Below are 14,412 nucleotides of genomic sequence, written 5' to 3'. Positions count from 1 at the left end.
CCAAGGTGGGCTCAGCCTGCCTGCAGAGATGCCTGTCATTCCCCAGGCATGCTCAGGAAGCCACTCATCAGAAAACCAAGACCGAAAAAGCTCAGAAAATTTGTGCGAGCTGCCAAAACTGTCTTGCTACATGCCCTTTTTTGGTTATCCTTAGCAGGGCCTCTGAAAGTAAATCCTCTGTCAGGAACAATCATAAGAAATGTTAATCTTGGAGAAAGAGGCTGTCTTGTTGAACACAAATGGAGCTGAAAAAAAGGAAATGCACTGAATGGAAAGGGATACAGTAAACATATTTACTTTTTTGCACCAGTTTTTTTTTTTTTTTTTTTTTTAAGCAAATAATTTCACCACAGCTAAACTACATTGTATTTTTTTTAACGAGGACCACATGTAAAAGGCAACAGAAACACTCTGCTGTGCAAGCTTGATTCTGCAGGAGAGACACACCAGTGGGAAAGGCACATGAAAGATGAGTTGGCAGGCTTCACAGCCTGATTCCATTTCAAACGGTACAATAGAAGTTACAGATAGAATAGCCATATTCTGAAAAATAACTTTTAAAGAGATTCGAAACTTGATGATGATCCTTGGCAAGCTGGACTATTTGTGTGCACAGGTTTAGTTTATAGTTCTAAAACTATTCATTTAGAATTAAATCTGGCTCATTTGCTATTAGAATAGCCCTACATCTCCTTAAAATGACTGATGTTTGCACTGTCTTTGAATATTATCAATAAAGTAAACTTAGATTAATTTTTATCTTTGTTTTGCTTTAGTGATCGCACGCTGCTGATAACTTTGCAAATTATGCAGGTATCTTAAAAATGGGCAAACAGATAAAGACTGGTCATGGAAACATACAAAGTACATAAACTAAGTGTGAAAATAAAGATGAAAATTATTGCCTAGAAAACAGCACAGTACAGAGATCCCAACATGCACATGTACCAGCCACTAAGAAAGGCTGCAGAGCAGCTGACTGCTCTAAGGGAATGAGATTCCAGACCAGGGGATGTTCTGCAGATTCATATTTGACAATAACATACACAAAACCAGTTAGAGGGAAACTATGTGTAAGATGACTTTGCAGCTTAATGGGCTAAACTATTTCAATGCCTTTCTGGGTCCTTTTTTCTGCCACTGGGCCCCACAGATTTAGTCACATGTGTAATGCAAGAAGGATCCAGTTCACAGACAGTAAACTAATCCTTATAGCATTAAAAAAACTCAAGGAGAGACAAATCTATGCAGATTTACAGCAAGAAATCATAATTATTCTAGTGCCATTTTAGATTTCATTTCCTTATTATATGAAGCAAAAAGTGGTGTTTGTTTTTTGAAGGCACTTTTTTCCTTCATTTTAACAACCCTTTGGAAAATTCTTCTAATGTCACACAGCACCCATGATGTGGCTACAACAGTTTTAAATATTAAAAAGTAATACCTACAGCATATATGTAACTTTGTTTTGTGGTATTTACTAAACAAGAGAGAACAAAATCCTTGTTCTCAGTCATTCCACTAACTACAGAAATTATTAGCCTATGTATCCATGACCAAATGAAAAGAGGTAGTGACATTATTCAGGAAGGAATTACAAATCTCTACTGGATCTTAGCCTCCCCTAGATTTTTAGGGTGGAAAACACTGAAGAATCCAGGCTAAGGATTAAGGGATGTGGGTTCTCAAAAGAGAAAACTGAAGGTTAGGAGTACCCTCAGGTTCTCATTCCAGCACAGCCATCAACGCCTGCAATCTCAGTGTTCACTGCAACAGGGAGAAGGAAGGGATGTACTACCTAAAGCTGAAAGCAATTGGGGCTTTTTGTGGTATTTTAGCTTTTTTAAACTGGGTTTTTGTGGTATTTTAGCTTTTTTTCTTTTCTTGCCATGATTTTGATACTCCCTTGCTAAAGCATGCCAAACTCTGTGTTCCAAGTCACCTTTCCAAAAAAAACCAATTTTGCTTTGGGGTAATTACATCATGAAAAGTAAAGTTTACATCCTTCTTGCTCAGTTGAATTTCATTGACAGGAACTTTTGGATTCCATGACTCGAAGCTTTGAAGCCAATAAACTGTCACAGATCCCAGAGTTTTCCTGGAGATGCTACTGGAATCCTGAGCTTTGAAGAATGCAGAGTTAAATTCTGTGGGTGCCTCTCTGCATCCTATGCCAGGATGCCACCCATAAATGTCTGCTGTAAATACAGTTATAACCTGCCTAAATCCACAATTGTAACAATTTAGGGAACTCCCATGGTAGTCCTTACCCTCACCACCAGGACTGCCAGTCTAGCCACACCCCCCCCTTTGCTTTAACAGTGAGAGACCCTTTGTGCCACAGCCCAGACCAAAAAATATTTATGGGACTGGAATAACACAAATCCTGGTTTATGATTGCATATGTAAGACATAGAGGAAAAAATAGTATATGCAGAAATGAAACCCCTAAATCAAGTACAATTTTAATGTCAATACCTTATCACAGTCAGGAAGGGCCCTGCAAGTGCTCATTGCTAAGCTCTAAAGTTTGATATCACAGGGCAAGGGTGGGACTGCTTGTGATAAGAGTCAGAGCAGTTCTACATTTGGGTTGTTAGTGCATTCTTGGAGCCCTCAGCCTGCAGTCTCTCCCTCAGAAGAATCATGTTAGAAGTACCTGGAAATCTCTGTCGACACTGGGCTCTCGCAGGTTGATCAAATTCTCCTGCAAAATTTACAGCTTAAAGCTGAGGTAAATCTGTGGTCTAGAAATCCAGTGTATAGCATCCCCCTGGAAGGGCATCTCTGCTTGCTGTGTGCCATTTGCATTTTGGCACCACAAAGCCCTTGAGGCTCAGCAGACGGGGTGGCCAGAGGGTCCACTTGGGTTACTGCTGGTCCAGCCTCAGAGTGCCTTCTTCCCAAAGCAGCTGTGATGGCAGAGCTGTGATCCCTGCCTGGAAAAAGACTTTGGGGTATTTATGGAGGGGCAATCTTTGCTTTTCAAAATGAAATAATTTCTACTATTGAACTTCCCAAAATTATTTCTCTTTTTATTTGATATGGTGCAGGTGATCATTACTGAGCAGCACTGTCCCACCCCTGTCACTGCAATGTCTTCAGCTGCCATTCCAGAGACATATCCTGAACCACTCCAGAGACACATCCTGAGCCACACCACACCTGCACATTCCCACAATACAGCAAGATGCACACAGAGCATCAAATACACCACAGGGAAGGGCATTCTTCCCATCTGTACCAAACTGGTTCTTGCCTCTCACCCCCAATTTGTCTTTTTTTTTTGTTGTTGTTGTTGTTGTTGTCTTCACAGCTAACATTAGGTCAAACTGTCCTAATGCTTACAGCAAAACCACTGAAGTCTTTAGAAAGTGCTCTTACCTGACAGGTTTGGGTTCCCTTCACATCTCTGCAGTGCAACATTTCACTGTGAAACTCTGCCATGCTTTGTCTCTGAGCACAGCAGGGATGGAAAGGACTCTTAACATTCCCAGTGAAAAAATACATCCCTGGAGGGTCACATGGCTGGGGCAGAGCTTGGTCCTACCCTGTAAACCCTTTAGGGAGCTAAAGGAGGTCTTGAGAGGAGAGATAGGATTCCCTTCCCTGGCAACATTAAACAAACTTCTCTTGCTCCTCACTACTTATTGGAGCCCCTGAAAAAACAGGCACAACTGCATCATCCTTCACTTTCAGCCCTTCTGGAATATAAGTGCTAAGTGGAACTTCACCATCAAAGATGAGGGAGACTTTAAGTTTACACAAGATGTCCAGGCTAACCAGATGTTGCAGGAGTCCTTGTTGCCTATACCAGGGTAGGTGGCACCTGTGTCGCTTTCTTGGATGGAAGGAAGGAGGACTAAGACCTCCCCTGGCCCCCAGGGGACACAATCAGCTCAGGAACTGGTTTGGGTGAGGAGCATACCCGGAGCAGTCAGCAGCAGGAGCACTTGAGATGGGTCACCAGCTTTCACGTGGGCTTTCCAGCAGCCTTTGCCATTCCCCTCCTTTGAGGGGCAGCAGGCAGGAAATGTGCTGTGCACCCCAGGCCTGCTCACACCTCCTCTCTCGCTCCAGGCCAGCTCAGAGAGCGTGGTTTGGCTCTGCATTTTTTTTCTCAAACCTCCTGACAGCATAAAGAGAGCCCGGTGCGCGTTTCCCCCACCCCAGCAGACATTTCTAAATGATGCTATGGCTGTGCCATTTCCACAGCTCATCTGAAATCAGCCTCATCTCACACATCTCCCAGGTGCTGGAGCTCACAGCTGTGGCACTCTGACATGAAGGTGAGGAAGCTGAGATTTGTGAGCCAGCCACCCAGATGGCAGCTCTGGCTGGGGGATTGCTGCTGAGGGCACGAGAAAGAAGCCCACACACCACGAGCAGATTTGATCATCCTCATAATTACCTCCTGGGCACAGACAAGCTGCTTCTATGTTAGACAGGCAGAGGTAACTTTTTAGGAAAGTTTCACACGTGCTGCTTCGGGCAATATCTTTTGGCCTGAAATAGCACAATCCATAGGACTTCAAAGCCACCAGCATGCTCAAAGAGGGTGTAAAAACTACCACAAAAGAGAGCAGAGAAATATGAGCATCTTTTCAAACGCAGGGCTGTGTGCAGTACAGTGTCAGTCAGCTAAAAGTAAAAACCTAGTGCTGCTCAGAAACAGTAACAGGACTAGAATGTAAGGACTGAGAAGGGTGCACTTCCTAACCCAGATTCCAGCCTCAGTCCGCCTAGGACTCATTCATAGCCAGTGGAAGAGCCAGAGCCCTGCAGGGAGCTATTCCCATCATGGATTTTCAGCACATACCCAGGGCACAAAGCCTCTCACTCTGAGTGCCCCAAACCCCCCATGAATGGCAAGGACTGTGCTCTGCTCCTACCTGAGAAGCAATACAGTTATTCAGAGTGCTAACAAAAGCAATCAGTGAATAAACACTGGATGCTGTTGAAGGTGCAGGAATAAAAAAGCACGTCATGAAAACCAAGCAAGGAACAGATGGTACCAGTTTTCAGCTTTCCTAAAGGTATTGGGAAAGAAAAGCCCCCAGGCTACAGGGAAGAGACTAACCCAAGCACCCTAGAGTAGGATTTAGTCAAGTATTTCCATGAGCAGCACTTCCTTACCTTGGATTAAAGTAATTAAAAATCTGCATATAATTATGCCTATTTGCCATTCATTTTGGTGTAATGTATCTACCCATTTCTGCTAGGTGAAGAATTTTATTTCTCTGAGTTTAGACAACTAAACATGTGCAAAGCACATTTATACACTAAAAAGGATCAAAACTAAAAAGACCTGCTGGAAAAATATATTTTGCCCACAACAAGAAAGAATTAATCATGGTCACAGTGACTTTACCTTACTAAAAGCAAAACAAACAACATAGTGGCCCATATTCCAAAGAAAACAGAATACCTGCACTTTTCCACTACAAAACTAAGTCTAGCTATTAGTACACAGTGCCCCCCAAAGAACAGAGACTTCACAGCACCTTCACTCGCTAGCAGAAAAGTTAAAAAAGAGCTCTTCTGCATTGCTTCCAAAAGTGGGAGTTTTACACACTTTTTCTGCAGGTGAACACAGGCTAAGAGAATTCTGCTCTCAGGAATCCCTTTTTTAAAGAACATGCCCATTTCTCACACAGAGTACAAACTGGACAGCAGATATGTGTCATTTTCCAAACAACTCAATTTTCCACTGCCAGTCATGAAAAATTACACACAATGCAAGCAGCAGTGCTCAAAAATTTACACACTGTCTCTATGTGCCTTATTTTGAGAAAAATCAGTGCCTTTGCCCCAAACAATTGCAGAGTACACACTCCCCCTTGTAAATTTGGCTTTTATTCCAGTATTGTTTTCCAGGCAGAAAAGATGGTGCCATCATCTGCTTTTGCAACCAGCTTACAAATTACACAGCTGCTGGTACAGGCATTTTGAGGGTGAGGCATATTCCTCGGCCTTGATTCTCCCCTCACTTAGAGCAGGCTACACCAAGTATCAGCCTAATCAAATCAATATTCTCTGACATCTCCTATTGTTACAGCAATGTGAGAACCAGGCCCCTTTGTGCTCTGATGCTAATGAACTATTCAGCTTCAGCAGCTTGGCTCAGGCAGTGAGCAGAGGTTAGGGCAGGGTCATTAACTTGGACTCAAATGAAAAGCACAACTTCCACAGGCAAAGCCCATTTAAGTCCCACACATGCCCATGTTTGCAAACAATAATTGTGATCTTCATTTAGGTCTCCTGTGCAGCTCTGCCTGCTGTAAGAGAATTCAGCACTTGCAACTGCTACTCAGTGGCCACATCCCTAAGGATGGCAAGCCATAGAGAGAGAAAGGCACCTCAAGCAACCAAATTTTCTCAGCAAAATGAAGTAGAGGTAGCTGCTGGCAGGAATACCTGATTCTGGCAGTATTTGCCTCAAACAGTGAATTTATTACTGTCCACACTTTACCACTGCCTAAGGGGAACAGTGTGAATTCAGTCCCCACTTTACAGCCAGCTCATGCTTAATTTTATAGTCATGTATTTCCTGGCATCTTCCCCAGACTCAAAAAGCTCTAACCAGTCTAGGTCACACCACACACCTATAGAGAACCTAAATTCTTTCTGTACAGTGTTGCATTTCCATGCCCTACAGGTAAAGCACAGAACAGTAGGAAGCAAGGGGTACTGCTCCCTTTTTAAAGGCTGAAAACAAGGGACTGAAGAGGTTCGTGTAAAGCCAGCTTAGATCCACACTGTTCAGACATTCAGCTCATCCTGGCTATCAGTATGACCCACCTCAGCAGAGATAGCACTAGGAAGAACAAGACAGTGAAGTGGGGGAGAGGTGAGAGCACCCAGTCTCTGCTCTCACATGCACAAACACGGAGCTGTGTTTGCCCAGCTCAGAAGAAACTGCAGCTTTGTGCCACTCTCTGAGCACTGACGTGCTGGGCAAGTGCTACCTGCCCCAGTAAAGAACATTTTCAGAACAGGATCTGTAGTGCCCTGCATCTCACCCTCTCAGCTTGTGGGACACAAGGGCAGAGCCACGCCTGGAAGCCAGCGAGAGCAGCCTGTGCCAAAGTCACATGGGGGATTTGTGGGAAGAGATACACATCAGAGTACAGCCCTCCCTCAATCTGCCAGCCATGAAGTCCCCTCTGGACAGGACAAGCCTTTGCCACTTCCTTGGAAGGGGCAAATTTCTGTCTTTGCCAAAGACAACAAATTTAAAGGGAAGAGGAGCAGGCACAGCAGACAGAACCTCGACTGCAGTCCCAGGAATTTTGTTAAGCCAAAACCTCTGTCTGCCCTTGGGTTTACCCAATGGAGGGAAGAGGAATTGCAATATCTGCCTCAAAAGAAATTATTAGAAGCAGAGGAGGAAGCAAATTAAGAAATATTAGCAGTATGTCTGTATACCACAGACCAAATTTGGGAACTGGATATGGGAGTGCACCAAGTCCCCAACATCCATCTAGCAGCATTTACTGCCAAGGCATCTTGTTCCAGAGCTGAGAGGCCCTACTGAAACTACAATTATCCCTACTGCAACATCACCAAGTCATGTCAGCTGGGATTCAAGCTCCACGAGGTGGTCCCTCTGCTTATATCACAGCAGCGGGATGTGGAAGGCACTCACACTGGTGGGATCATGTGCCAAATCCGTTGTGCACAGGCAGAACTCCACACCAGCAACCCTAGGAAAGTATGAACCCCCAACGGAGTTTCTCTAAAGATGCAGCATTTGGTGTGATAGTGGACATAGTGGAATGTCTTTCCTTGTCCCCTCTCATAAGGAAATAGTGGGGTTTTGCCAACTGTCCAGTTCATCATCTTCAAATCTAGATACACCCAGCTTTCTGTGAAGTGCTCTGGGTTATGTCCCCTCACCGGCAATTTCCTGCAAGAGCTTTATTTAAAGAAAATAAATTAAGTATTAATTTAAAAAAATAACCAGGACAGAAGCCTTCATGCTGTACATTACAGGTTTTTGTTTTTTGTTTTTTTTTTACTTTACAGTTTTTCATTCTGTGCTGTCTATCCACTGATATCCCCAGACCATCTCAATCATTAGCATTGATAAAGTAGCATAACAGAATTTCTCAGGGGGCAGCTGGGGGTGTGAATTGCAGGCAGCTCTGCTATTTCCCTATATAAACTACATCCCTGGCATAACACTTGATGAGGTAACAGAAGTACACAGAAAACAGGAGTAACAGCTCATCTGTTTCCCACTGTTCCAGTCTACAGTTCCTCTGTACTTCTAAATTACTTGGCTTCCAAGAGATTTAATCCCTGTGCTTTGCTGTGCAAGAGGTCTTAACTGTGTTAAACCCATAGTTTATGGCAAGTTTGAGGTTTATGTAGAACATAGCTGTTGCACTTCATATCAAACCTACTTTGGCCTGCCCTTTGGTCAGACAGTGAAAAAGAAAGTATTAGAATTAAACTCTCTACACAGGGATCACACTTACTCAAATACTTCATGATCTTCCAGCTCTCCCATGATCAGTGCTCATCAAATACTCATTAAATACCTAATCTGAATGGCTCCAATCTCTATTTGTCCCTTCCTTTACCAAAACGACTCAAGTTCCCCCTCTGTGCCAAGCTCTTAAGCCCTGGAGTTTAGTGTAACCTTCAGTGTACTGATATTTGCAGGCAGGGTGCAAATATCCTTTTTCCTGTTTTTTGACACAGGTGAATGTCACAAAATCAAACTTTCTCTTGTCCCTCCAAAAATATTTCACAGCAATTGAGCACCAAGTGCCAGCTGTACGATGCACACTCCCATGTGGGGAAATAATTCCATCCCATTGGCATTCAGTCCTTTGAATTTATATTTGAAATGCTTTTTAAAGTCATTTTCATGCTCCAATTCTGTTTCTAGAGAAATGGAGATGCAATACTAGCACTCCCAACTGGCTGTCTGAAGTTCTTCTTTTGTAAGACAAGGTATCTCCTCAGATGCCACTTCCTCAGAGAAGCCATTTATCATCAGGAAAGGCTGCAGTGCTCCTGTATCTTTTTGCATTGGTAACAACGGATACAAGAAATGCTTCCAGATACCTCGAATAATGTCTGTAAGGAATCACTGCTTTTCTGCTTTAGCAACATCAGAGGGAACCAGCAATGCAAGCAGCTCACAGTTTTCTATGAGTGTTCATTGGCATTGTGCTCCTGATTCATGAGTCATCACAAAAATTAACATGGGTATACCTGTGACATGTTCAGAGTATCCCTCACAAAGCAGATCTCAGAGCTGGCTTGATAAGAGTCTTGGGATATAAAGCTCATAAAAAGCAGCAGTCTTTTCCCCATTAAACATCGAAAAGACATCTTTAAAAGCATTTGGTTGAGGATTCATTACATTTTTCCCATAAAGAAAATAAATTCTTCTTCCATAAAACTCTCTAGATTATCATATACTACCCTTTATTAAGGTAGCCCCACTACCATACTGATCTCACTTCCAGCACTCAGCCTCACAAGTCATCAGGAGCAATTCCCTGCGCTGCAAGTTTAGAGATACTGATGATATAAACCAGTCACCAGTGGCTCATGGTTAACATCTTTATTATTTTCAGCCACAGAGACAACATTCATAAATAAAAAAATAATCAGTGAACTTTTTTTAAAAGCGCAAATATGGAAAGAATTATGCCTGCCTTGACAAAAGTCTTTTCACCACTGCTAAATGCTTTTGGGTAAAGGGAAGGGATGTCCTTGCCAGCATCTACCACATATAATATTATAACCATCAGGATAAACATGCACATGCCTTGAGTCAGAGCTGCTTCTGAGTGTCAGAATGCATGCTGAATCCCTAGCTAACAGCCACTGTTTGGATTCATTAGAAGAAATATCACAAATTTGACTTTTTCTAGAATTTAGCAGACTATGACACCATATAGCAAAGAAGAAAAAAAAGTAATATTTAATAGGTTTCCTAAGTGTCCTTAGCTTTTAAAGAGGCTTTAAATTGATAATGGGTTCAGAAACACACTCCTGCCTTTTTTTTTTTTCTAGGTTGGAAGAGACCTTAAAGACCATCGAGTCCAACCCATCCCCAACACCTCAACTAAACCATGGCACTGAGTGCCACATCCAGTCTTTTTTTGCACACACCCAGGGATGGCGACTCCACCACCTCCCCAGGCAGACCCTTCCAGAACTTTATCACCCTCTCTGTAAAAAACTTTTTCCTAATATCCAACCTGTATTTCCCTTGGCTCAGCTTGAGACTGTGTGCTCTGGTTCTGTCAGTGCTGCCTGGAGAAAGAGCCCAACCCCACCTGAGCACAGCCACCTTTCAGGGAGTTGTAGAGAGCGATAAGGTCACCCTGAGTCTCCTTTTCTCCAGGCTAAACAGCCCCAGCTCCCTGGGGTTTAGTTGCCAACTTTTAGTGTTCAAAACAAAATTTAACTATTCCATATTTGATTTTAAAAAATGCCACTGAATTTATTGAATTTGGCTTCTGAGCAGTTAAATGCAATTGAATGCTCCCTCAAAATCACTAAGAGGTTTCATACACATATGCATGCAAATCAAATATCAGAGAGGCAGCTTGCTTAAGTCTCTGCCTGGCCCTCCTGGCAACACTTCCCATTTCTGATTGGGTCATGGATAAATTCCCCCTCCTTCAGGGAGATACCAGCCCCATTTCTGACAGCCTCTGAGCCACAGCATAAAACCATTGAGCTGCTGACTGCAGGAGCAGGCAGTGGGACAGCTACACAGGCTGCAACGTATAGCTCCATATTTCAAATTATTGTCATCCCGCCCCCGGTGCGTGTCAGGAGCTCGTAAAACCATAGTGAGAGGATTTGCTGGTTCCCCTCAGCCCACATGAGCAGGGATTACTCCTCACTTTGCACTGTGCTCAGCAGAGGAATCCCACTGGCCCCCAGCATCCGCCTGGAGCCGCCAGGAACCATTGGGAAATCCAAGCCATGCAGGGAAGTCCCCCTCTCCCTCCCACAGCTCATCCCCACCTGTGCCAGAGGCACAACTGAGCACTAAATAGAATTTGCACAATGCTATGAACAGGCAAAGTTCTATTCAAGCCCTTCACTGGGGTGGTCAGAGTCCCAAATGCCTGTCTTGTGGAGGGATTCCAACATTTTGGAACTCTCCTTGAGTTTGTTATTTAATTAAAAGGAAAAAATTTCCAGTTAAGTTTCATGTATGCCTCCTCTTGACAATGTCAAGTGACATCCTTTCTAATTCTCCACTGAACTTTATAATAAAGTATTTTTATAATAAACACTTTATAATAAAGTATTCCCAGAAATAGAAATGAATGCTCCACTAATGTGCAACAACTGCTCTCAATAACATTTAACAAAAAAAACTCTTCTGAAATACAGTCCAGTGATATTCAGCAAATCTATAAATGAAGACTCCAACAGAGCAAATTTCAGCTCCTGAAATGATATTATTCATTGTTTTCCATTATGATCTCTTGGCAGCCATTAAGGATGTGTGAAGAAGCACAGAGAAATATCCAGAAAAATATTTAGCTTAAGCTTTTTGACACAGTGACCAATTTCCCTATTGCTTTTTCATCTTATCTACCAGATTAGTTGTGATTGATTAGGAAATTCCTGCAGTACAAGTTCTGTCTTATGAACTTCAACTTCATATGCTTAAAGGGATTAGTAAAAGGCATTTTGATTCATTTTCTCCAAGGGGAAGGGTATTTTCAATAAACGCTGTCCAAATTTAATCAGGAATAAAAATACATTGGTGGTTACATACTGCAAAAGTATGGGAAATTGGACCACTTATTGTTTCAGGCCCAGGCCACCCAAGATTTGAGAGGATTTGGCAGCTTTCAGAAAGTATCACATGAGAGACGGGTTTGACAAACAAAACAAAAACAACCCAGATGGCTGTACTTCCCTCAGCTGCAAGGCAATGCCATCAGAGAGGCCTTGACTCACACAGAAGCATTTCCATTGTGAAAAGGTCAGGTATTTTTTAATTCTTGTACCAAAAATCATGCTTTCCTTCCATTTACTGTAAGCAAACTTATGGTAATGTTATGGAAATTCTCAAAACCCAACCCCAAACAAACCCAGCCTTACAAGAGCTCTCTCCAGACATTGCCTGTTTTTCTCTGAGATATAGCTATCAGTTGAAGGAGTGCACACACACAAGAAGCAAGTAGTTTGCTCCACTAGTCCAAGTACTGGACAGATGATGAGTTTGCAACACTCTTTGACGTGTTAAGAGGAGACTGTGATATTAGATCTCCCAGAGCATTTACACCTGAGGCTCAAAAGGCCCTTGAAAAAGTTGTTGAAGCTCTCCAGTGAAGACAAGCACGGCATTGTGCAATATAACTACCCTTTTTTCTTGCAGTGCTAGAAGAAAACATGCAATTGTATGGTCTCATATTTCAATGGGACACTTGGAAAAAAGATCCTTTAGCCATCTTAAAATTTTCTGTATCACTTGTTTTACTATCCTGTTATGTTGAAGTTTCTGTTACTATGGGGCTGCTCATTTTGACTATATTTTATGGGCTCCCATGGATCACCCCTGTTTAAAGTTGGGTATCTTTTCCCACCACACTCAGATAACAAGGTCAAATCCAAACAGGATCTTCAGGATTCCCACCAACAAGGACAACTCCTCATCTTTTTTAGCTTATTTGGCAATTAAGAGTACTAAATTTATATCTAATACGATCAGGAGTGCATGTCTAGAAAAAGGCCTTTACAAAACCTTAACACCTACTAAGTCTGCAGGAGAAATCTCCTAGACTGTTGATATTAAATGTCCTCCCATCCATTACTCTGCTGCCATGATGTGAGCAGCACGGGCACAGGAATTCATCCGGGCCCCAGCATTTGGGGAAAGGTACAGGTGGCCCAGTCATTAAGACTTTAGAGCGCAACAGCAGCTGTCAAAAGCTTCTGCCCTCCTGTCTCTGCCCCAAGGAATCTGCTGGCCTGCAGCCTTTCACTCAGTGTTGGTAAAACTCCCAGGAAGAGGAGGAGGATAAGAAGAAGAGATGAGGAGAAAAGGCCTTAGAGCTGTCAAAAGAGAAACCTCTACCAGAAACCAGGATAAAGAGGGAAGAGAAAGGAGCTGAACAAACTCCCTGGAGGAGGCCTGGCAAGTGGCAGGAGGAAAATGAACCCAAGCTTTCAAAGCAGTATTTGCTTTTTCCTGTAGTTGTGCATCTACCACGAGCTGTGCCCATGAGTGCAGTGTACATGAGGTTTGAAAGTGCCTGTGCAAAATATCCATGTTTCTTGCTTTCACCATTCATCATACTGCCCCAACAGGACAAACCAGCACTCCAGAGAACATGAGTAGAGATCTGGAAATAGCACAAAGAAGAGAGATGAGTCTGTACAAAATGGAGGAAACTCCACATCAGAGCCATAGCTCCCCCACAAGGAACTGAAGACACACCCTGAACCCCAGAAACTTGCTGAAAGGCTGCACATGACCCAAGAAATCCAAATATCACCCAGAAATGAGCAGTTGAAAGGTCAGTGGGCTACTGAAGCTCAAGATGGCAGCGGGATGTGTAGGGCTGTACTGAGAACTAACTAGGTGTAGAGGGGGGCGGTGGCAGCATCTCTGATGGATACAAAACTGTTTACAGACATAGCCTTAAGGCCTCATACACAACAAGAATAAATCAGTCAAGTCAGGCAATTTCCAAACCTTCCTTTTTTTATAGCTAAGCTTTACTCGATAAATTGTAGAAAAAACACAGTACTTTATTCCTGCTGTCATCAGTGCTCAGGCACGCTATCTCCTTTTCCACGGAGACCAAAGCAGGCTGAGGATATTCTGCGTACAACACTGTCACCACAGACACACAGCAAGCACCGTGCCTCAGATCACTGCAGTCCTCAGCGAGGTGTCAAGCACTCCAGACCTCTCACCTCACCAAAGCCAACTTGCTCAGAAGCCAAGCCCAGCCAGTGAATATTTCCTAGAGAACAACAGCAGATACCACGAGCCAGCAGGCTTTGCTCAGATGATAACACTGGAGAGTGGGGGTCATTCCCCTGTAAAGGCCTTTGTGCTGCCCAGGCACAAAAACACTAAGTTCATCCTCAGCAAGAGGTGTTGAAAGGAAGGGGTGAAGGCATGATTATAAAATAAATTTCAGTGGGAATAAGTACAAAAGGGCAATTCTCAGATGAATTATCACTTCATTCATTGAAGCTTACATTTTTATTTCCATTTAATATTGTTTGGTTTCCTCTGCTGTACAGCAGAAGTAAACCACTAACCCTGACTTGAAGTCTACTCCAGCCCCTGCCCTAAGCAGCCAGGAGAAATCTGGGAAGGAAAACTGGGACCTGAAGGAAGGTAGCAAAGACTTGGATCAGTCTCTCCCACATCCCTGTACCTTAGCAATGCTGCTTGTC

The 14,412-nt window shown here is 43.1% G+C and overlaps 1 protein-coding gene across 1 annotated transcript in view; it reads right to left on the bottom strand.

Moving 5' to 3' along the window:
- The window catches only part of CALD1 (caldesmon 1), a 227,403-nt gene that overhangs the window by 171,960 nt on the left and 41,031 nt on the right, over positions 1-14,412 (bottom strand). The gene's annotated exons all lie outside the window — the stretch shown is intronic.

Source organism: Vidua chalybeata, chromosome 5 (assembly GCF_026979565.1).
Source record: "Vidua chalybeata isolate OUT-0048 chromosome 5, bVidCha1 merged haplotype, whole genome shotgun sequence".
NCBI lineage: Eukaryota > Metazoa > Chordata > Aves > Passeriformes > Viduidae > Vidua > Vidua chalybeata.
The sequence above is the reverse complement of the archived record's forward strand: the minus strand, read 5'-3'. Positions and strand labels throughout refer to the sequence as shown.